Below are 8,019 nucleotides of genomic sequence, written 5' to 3'. Positions count from 1 at the left end.
GAATTGTCTTAAAATCCGGGAGTTCCTTGTGAGTACATTACCCCCTCAAAAAGAATTGTCTATATAGGCCCAAGATATCGTTTATCCCCCATATCTCGGCACCTCCCGATGTTCGATTTTTTAATGATTTTTGCGATGTTATTCACCGGAATTGTTTGAAATATCGTATATAAAGTTCGAAACAGTTACTACAACCTATGACACAAATTACTTATGAGGGACCACGTCTTCGAATAGCCCCCATATAACGGGTTTCATTTGAGCGAAATTTTCCGACGGATTTTTTTGTGGAGGGTATAAAAAGTTAAGCCCGACCGAACTTATCTGCTTTTTTACTTATTAATTATTTTTTTATAATTCAAAACGATACATACACATACAAATTGTCCATGATTGAATTGTTATATATTCGTAAGACATATAAATATATAAAAAAAAAGTGTGCGTTGGCCGGGAATCGAACCCGGATCAACTGCTTGGAAGGCAACTATGCTGACCATTACACCACCAACGCCCTGGCTGCGGTCGGATAAATTTTCAATATATAACGTACTGTACTAACATAAATGCTATTATTGCTTTAGTACGACTACGAGTATTGCGAATCATTTAAGAGAAAACTATAATTGTGGGTGAATTTCAAGTTTGGAAAAAAAACATATATAAACTCAATTAATAAATAACAACTAAGCAAAGGCTACGTCGTGCGAGCTCGACATAAATATTTTGTATTTCGCTTCTAAGATATTTTCAGCGTTTCTGTAGAATGGAAATGTTGATATTTTTTTCACACAAAAGTAGGGGTCCATTCTACCCGCTCTCCTAAACATTAATTTCATGCGAGATTTCATTTCCTTTGGTTTCTATTTGGACGTTTGTTTGTTGTTAATCCATTTCAACCCCTAAATATATTGCGGAGATCTTTAAAAACAAAAGGCCTAGCTCTCCTGAGCCTACCCTTATGAAAGTTTTTGTAAATATTGGATGATAATTGCTACTGTGTATAATAACCCCAAACTGTGTTGTAAGGTGAAAAAATATTACAAAATATACACTTCAATATTTTAAATCAAATTGAAAAAAAAAATCGAAAAATATGAAAAAATAAAGAATAACACAAAATGCTGCAAAATCTATATTAACGTCATTATTGACATATTTTTTGCGATTTCTTTAGATTTTATCCTTTTATGCCAAGAGGTCATTCTAAACTGACAAAATTTTTCAAAATCGGTTCAGACATTCTTGAGATACAAGCATTGTAGCTAATATCCCCTTGCTCTGTATATATACATACATTGTATATATTTCGCTGTATATATCGGATGCATGTACTATCGGCATCTACGTAACGTTTAGAGTTGACATTTTCGTCTATTTGTGATTTCGCCGGGATTAAAAATATTCGCGGTTTAATGCAAAATTTGACTTTTGCAGGGTGAGACAAAACTGGAAACAACTTATTCTCATTTCTAAGCCACTCGTCCGATAGCTGTTAAAATTGTACCAGTGACAGCTCATTATATTGTTTACAAGCGTACAAAAGCATTTTGGTGAGAATTTTCCAGATTTCTTTATATTTAGCTGCAAAACCACAAGTGGCTTTAGTTATAGCACTCCAGCTTTTAAATGTGAATATATCTTTTGTGTGTCGTACCATCGCTCGTTACCGTGATGCTGGTAGTGTAGCCCGACGTCGAGGAAGTGTACGGAAGAAAACAGCAACATCGGCAGAAATGGTTCAAAAAGTAATTAAGCGACTTGATCGAAAACCGCATCGCAGTGGCCTAAAAATGGCTCGCAACATTCCATTCGGCCGTTAATGAAGGCCATAATTTGTAAAAAAAGTGACCAATTCGAACAAATCTAAACTAATTCTGAAATTTGATGCTATTTCCGACATTTTTTGCTTTCATTTAATAAAATTAAAAAAATTAAAATTTATGGCGTTTGACTTTGTTGCAGTTTTTGTTTTTTATTTCACCATGTTTTTAACACAAATGTTATGGCCTATTTTACCCACTAAATATTACCCAATGACCAACAAAATTGGAAGGTTTCTGCCCAGCCCAAAGCTCTAGTCCCATGCTATCTTCCGCGTCGATTGGTCTTTAATTGCGACCTTTAGAGCAACTGTAAAATCATGATTTTTTCAGTTTTTGATCCATTTCAATCTTTAAATATAATGCGATCCGCTCCAAAAGCAATAGGCTTCTATTCTGACCATAACCCCACATCCATGCCATAATTGCGACAGACGGACGAACGGACATACATAGCTAGAACGACTTATCTCGGCGAGATAGGAAGATCCATATATACTTTCCTATGTGGCAAACAAATATTTCGAGGTGTTACATAATTTTTGGGCCAATCATAGTGTTGTAGGGTATAAAAATTATTGGATCAATATATATACCGGATCGAGTTTCACCAAATGGAAAAATTCTGTTGAATATGTCCAATTTGGGTTGATATTACATGTATTTTGGACAGTAACCCTAAAATAAAATGAAGATGTATTTTTAAGGTATAGAAAACTCTGAAGCGATCTCGATAAAATTTGGCAGAGGTATTTTCGAGCAGTTATCATTATTGTGGAGAGGATATTTCGAATGTGAGGGACTTTAAAACCCAATCTAATGAAGTATATATATAGGAGCTATAGCTTTATCTGAACCAATTTTTACCAAAACTTGAAAAACTTGCTTCTGGGCTGAATCCCGCCGGCAGTGCCAAAATTCACTCCATTTGGGCTGATGTAAGCCATTTCGTGCAAAATAAACCCAAAAACGGATAAAGATATATAGAAGCTATATCCAAATCTAAACCGATCTTGATAAAATTTCAAACACTTATTTCTGAGATGTATCTGATATCTGGTACAAAAAATCATTCTTGTGGAGTGCATATTACGAACGTGAGAGACTTAAAACCCCATATCGTATAAAAACACATATATAGAAGCTATAGCTATATCTGAACCGAATTTCAACAAATTTGATGTACTTGTTTCTAAACTAAATTCGGTCGGATGTGCCAAAAATCACGTCATTTGGACTGATAGTGGAAATTTGGAGGACAATTAACTCGAAATTGGTTAAAGTTATATATAGGAGCTATGTCTAAATTTGAACCGATTCTCATCACTTTCGATAGGGTTCGTCCTTGGGCCAAACAAATATTTAATCTCAATCGGATAATAAATGAGGACGGACGGACGTACGGGCGAACAGACGGATTGACATGCATACATCGACTCTAAAAATGATTCTACGGAGATCCTCAAAAGCAACCATGTGTCTATCGCGCTTCCTTCTCCATGTTATAAACAATATGCACAAAGACATAATACCCTTACCACGATGTGGTGTAGAATATAAATGTTCGGTGTTTTTGTCAAATTTTTTTCGTGTTGTTCAATTGATACTTTTAATACCGAACTTTTTATACCCTCCACCATTTGAAAGAAACTTGAAAAAATGAAAAAATAAAAAAATACAGCTCAAATGAAACCCGTTATATGGGGGATATACGAAATCGTGGTCCTGTATGGGTAATTTATGTCATAGCTATAGTAACGGTTCCGAACTTTATATACGAAATTTAAAACAATATATTGACAATTCTCTTCCAGGGGATGAAGTACTCGCAAGGAGCTGCTTGTATAGAACTTCAGACACTTCCATAAAAAAATGTGGGTAAAATTATCAAAATACCGAATAATGGGGGGGGGCTGTTATATGGGGGCTATACGATATCTTGGGCCTATATATAATTCTCTTCCAGGGAACTACTTGTGTGGATTTTTAGACAATTCCAATTCCAAAATATGGCTAAAATCATCAAAATACCGAATACCGGGTGGGGGCCCATGGAGTCCGGGCTCCCTCCGTAGTAGTAAAATTGTTGATATTTTTAGGGAATGTTGCTTGAAAATCTCTTTTCTTTCGGTTGCAATATGCGCCTATACTTTCGAAAAGCATATCTGGCTACATCGGTGCTCTAAGTTAATCTTGGGCCAGTTGAAAGTCTGTCTAACGATAACTTCTGCCTATTAATACACAATTATAAATTGACCCCGTAATTTTCAACCACTGTTTTTCGCTTTAAAAGAAAACAAAGCGAAGAGTATTTGCAACAACAGTACGTACGTTATTTTACCAGCAACTTAACACATATATACACACATACAAACGTATACGTTTTTCAACGAGAACTATTTTTAAATTAAATGGTATCTGCAGGGAGCTTTATAGTAGCTCGTTGTTTTTCGCTTTGTTGATAATAACATTGAAAGCTCATTAATAAAGCTATCACGAGCTTTTATATGTTATTAACGAAATAATATTCAGGTGCGTTGGTGGTGTAATGGTCAGCATAGTTGCCTTCCAAGCAGTTGATCCGGGTTCGATTCCCGGCCAACGCACATGCTTTTTTTATTCAATAAATGCGGATTCTTGAAAATAATCTAGGAAAATGATTAAAAAAATTATTTAATTTTATAATAAATATGTCAACAACCTGAGAGCTGCTATTCCCGATGAAGGTTTCATTTTCCAGTGTTATTCTATGTGCATTTCTAAATGAGTTTTTTTGATGATTATATTCAATATATTTGACAATTCGATTCTAAGGCTATTTCAATAATTGACCTGACATTAGAGGTAGGAAAATTAAAAGAATTACGGACTTCGCCTCTTCCTTTGATAAAGTTCTGAAACTTTTAAGGAGTATTTCTATTTCATCCTCTTACGTCTGAGTCTTAGTTTTTGACAAATATTTTCCGCAATATTCATAAATTCTTCAATAATGACCGTTTTAACTTTACAAGACGGGTGAAATCATAAAAAACGGAGATTAATTAAAAACAATTAAAAAGCAACGAACTTTTAATACTCTCCAGCATTTACAACATTTTTACAATGTTTCGCCACACAAACTAGGACCCATTATAACCCACAAATACCAATTTTTAGACAAATCAGTGAAAAAATATGGCAAAAATAATCTAAATACCGAATATCGGGAGGTACCTTTATATGGGGGCTATACCAAAACGTGGACCGATATATCTCATTTTCAATACCAACCATCCTAGACACATTTTGCTCTGCTAAATTTTGGCGCTCAACGTCAATTAGTGTGGGCTGTATCGTAATTTCAACAGACAGACGGACATCGTTAAATCCACTTACAATTTAATGCTGATTATGAACATATATACCTTATGGGGTCTACGACGAATATTTAAGGATGTTACAAACGGAATGACAAAGTGAATGTACCCTCCTTTTCAAAAATTAAAAATCAAAAAATAAAAAATCAGGAACTGCAATCGGGCCGTTGTTTTTGTAAGATTGAGTTCATATCCTTGTCGTTGCTTGAGTATTTGAGATGACACATATCTGAAATAAAATATGTACAAGTCTGTCCTCTAATTCTTTATCTACGCGTTAAAAAGAGAAACTTACTTTTGATTACTGTAACTAAATAACACTTTCCTGAACTCAGATTTACCCTGTCCCCTTCCAGCTGTATTGGCAGGCTAATTTATCTGAAAAAAAACCTTTCGGTTTTTGCAAAAAAAAGTCTTTCTGGAAATAGATTATCAAAAAAAAAAATATAAGTGTTAATAGTTTATAAAGTAGTGAATTAATCAATCAAATACCCAATTTTCTATACTTACAAATCAAGTTCTGTCTCATTTTGCTTCAACAATTCAAGTTTTATGTAAAAAAATATAAAAAAATATGAAAAAAAAAGTTTTCGCAGCCGGTAGGATTCGAACCTACGCTCCCAGAGGGAATCTGATTTCGAGTCAGACGCCTTAACCACTCGGCCACGACTGCTTATTCTACGACATTGTTCAAAGGCCTATACCAACTTATAGCTTTGCAGATGTCACCCTTAAACAAAACACAAATCCCTGGTATTCATTGCGTGTAAGTGTGTATGTGTGCGTCGGCAAAAGTAAGAAATTTTGCTACGCTGACATAATAACATAGGGTGGTAAACATTTTTGTTCTAAAACAATCCCAAAGATTTCTTTAATAATTTCGCTAATTTTATTTTGCACTGGTATTTTTCGCCAATTATTTTTATTTATTCGCTGCAATATGGAAGCATCTTTTTGCTTTCAACGATGTCCGTCATTGTCATTGCTCATAAATCTTGTTTTTTTGTTTACTTCATCTCTTTGCCTTTTTCACCCCTTTGCCCCATTATCATCAGCATCGTTGTTTTTTGTGTTCGTAGCTCGTTTTCAATTTTTGCCTCAAGTCATGTTAAGCCGCCGTTAATTGACACCGACACACACATTCAACATTCATTTGGTACGTTCTTCGTCGTCGTTGTCGTTAACTTCGGATGCTATTCTTGTTGTTGTAATTTAGGATAAAAACAGCAGCCGTCGTATTGCAGCGGTGCAAAGCGGCCGGTTTACTATCTTGAACAACAAGACTCTAGTTATCACCAATTGTCGCAGTGTCGGCACAAAATGTTGCCGCCGTGGTGGATGAAGAGGATTTGATGACTAGACACAGTGAATCGAGTACCAAAAGATTTAAAAAAACTGAGTCCTGCAAAATCCCTTTTGGCTTTTAAAGGGACAACGGGGACAATTGGTACTGTCTGAAAAAATTAGAAACATTTTGTTAATTATTGCAATTATTTGGGATATTTTCCGACCTCATGGAAACGGCAATTTTACAATACCTATCATGGTACACTGATATCAAGGTAGGGCTATGATACCATATGATTTTATTTTTTTTTATTTTCTTGGCTTAATATGTCATCTTTATTTGTTTTTGTATGTGTTTTCTTTTCAATAGCAAAAAAAAAATGTTCAGAAAATAATCTAATTCGGGTGTTTTCAAAATGTTTATTTCAACGTATGCATCGAAAAAATCTAGAGTTTTTGTAGCGAAATAATCCTTTAGAGATATATAGTACATGATTTTGAAAATAAGTGTTGACCTTTCAATATCTCTCTCTCTCTTGGTTATCGCGGTTTTCAATTATTTATTCAAAATAAATGCAACAAGTTGTTTGATTTTTTATTGTTTTGATACTAATTCTGACATTACAAGCCAAACTTGCAATTTTTTCAAAGTTGGCCTACCTTCTCTTCATTGTACCATGATACCTATCCATAATCATTTTTAGGACCCAGCCCAGCGCAATAGTTTCATAACGAATTTTCAGCATTCCGGAATGAAATCGTCCAGGACTACCGCTTTGCGACTAAAGTCAGAATTAGAGAACTTTTCGACGACCTCTAAACTCTTCATGGATCAAGGAAAGAATGACGATAATTATACCCTCAGCTATATGGCTACTGAGGACGTGTATATCATATGATACGGCCAAAAACGTGCCTCATCGAAATAACGGTCTCCAAATCTATGTCTCTTTGGAGTAAAACCGTTTCAGGACATTTGGTGTCGCTCTATCGATGTCCGTCCGTCTGTATGTGTGGCAAGCTGTGGCGCACGACAACACCCGAGGGAGTATCTGCTTTGGTCCAAGCTTCTGATACATCAAACTTAGACCTAGCTCGGAAATGACAATATAGGTCCAATCCTACTCCATCAAGTACATCCCCCATAAAGGGTCTATATTTTGAATAATTACAACACTTACAAAATGTGAAATAATGGTCCAATTTTCTTCAAGTTTCACATATCCCAATATTTGTATATAATGGAAGATCTGCTATGAAGATGGAATATATCGGTTCACTACCTCCGCTACCTCCCACAATATTGGTTCAAAACCCGATCCTCTGCAAATTTCACATAACCCAATAGTTTTATACCCTCCACCTTGGAAAGGTGGATACAGCCCACATTATTTGAATTAGAGCTTCAAAATTTGGCAGACCAATTTGTATTGTGTCGAGGATGGTTAGTATTGAAAATGATATGAGATATATCGGTCCACGTTTTTGTATAGCCCCCATGCAACGGTAACTACCGATATTCTTTATTTTGGTGATGTTTGCCACATATCTAT

At 35.2% G+C, this 8,019-nt stretch overlaps 3 non-coding genes across 3 annotated transcripts; 1 reads left to right on the top strand and 2 right to left on the bottom strand.

Moving 5' to 3' along the window:
* Positions 1 to 442: 442 nt before the first annotated feature.
* On the bottom strand, positions 443 to 514 carry TRNAG-UCC (transfer RNA glycine (anticodon UCC)). The gene has a single exon. It is a non-coding gene; the product is annotated as a tRNA-Gly (tRNA).
* A 3,843-nt stretch (positions 515 to 4,357) lies between these two features.
* TRNAG-UCC (transfer RNA glycine (anticodon UCC)) lies at positions 4,358 to 4,429 on the top strand. The gene has a single exon. It is a non-coding gene; the product is annotated as a tRNA-Gly (tRNA).
* A 1,341-nt stretch (positions 4,430 to 5,770) lies between these two features.
* TRNAS-CGA (transfer RNA serine (anticodon CGA)) lies at positions 5,771 to 5,852 on the bottom strand. Its single transcript has one exon. It is a non-coding gene; the product is annotated as a tRNA-Ser (tRNA).
* Positions 5,853 to 8,019: the final 2,167 nt, after the last annotated feature.

Source organism: Musca domestica, unplaced genomic scaffold, assembly GCF_030504385.1.
Source record: "Musca domestica strain aabys unplaced genomic scaffold, Musca_domestica.polishedcontigs.V.1.1 14, whole genome shotgun sequence".
Classification (NCBI taxonomy): domain Eukaryota; kingdom Metazoa; phylum Arthropoda; class Insecta; order Diptera; family Muscidae; genus Musca; species Musca domestica.
Note: the sequence above shows the minus strand (reverse complement) of the source record. Positions and strands in the feature narration are given on the sequence as shown.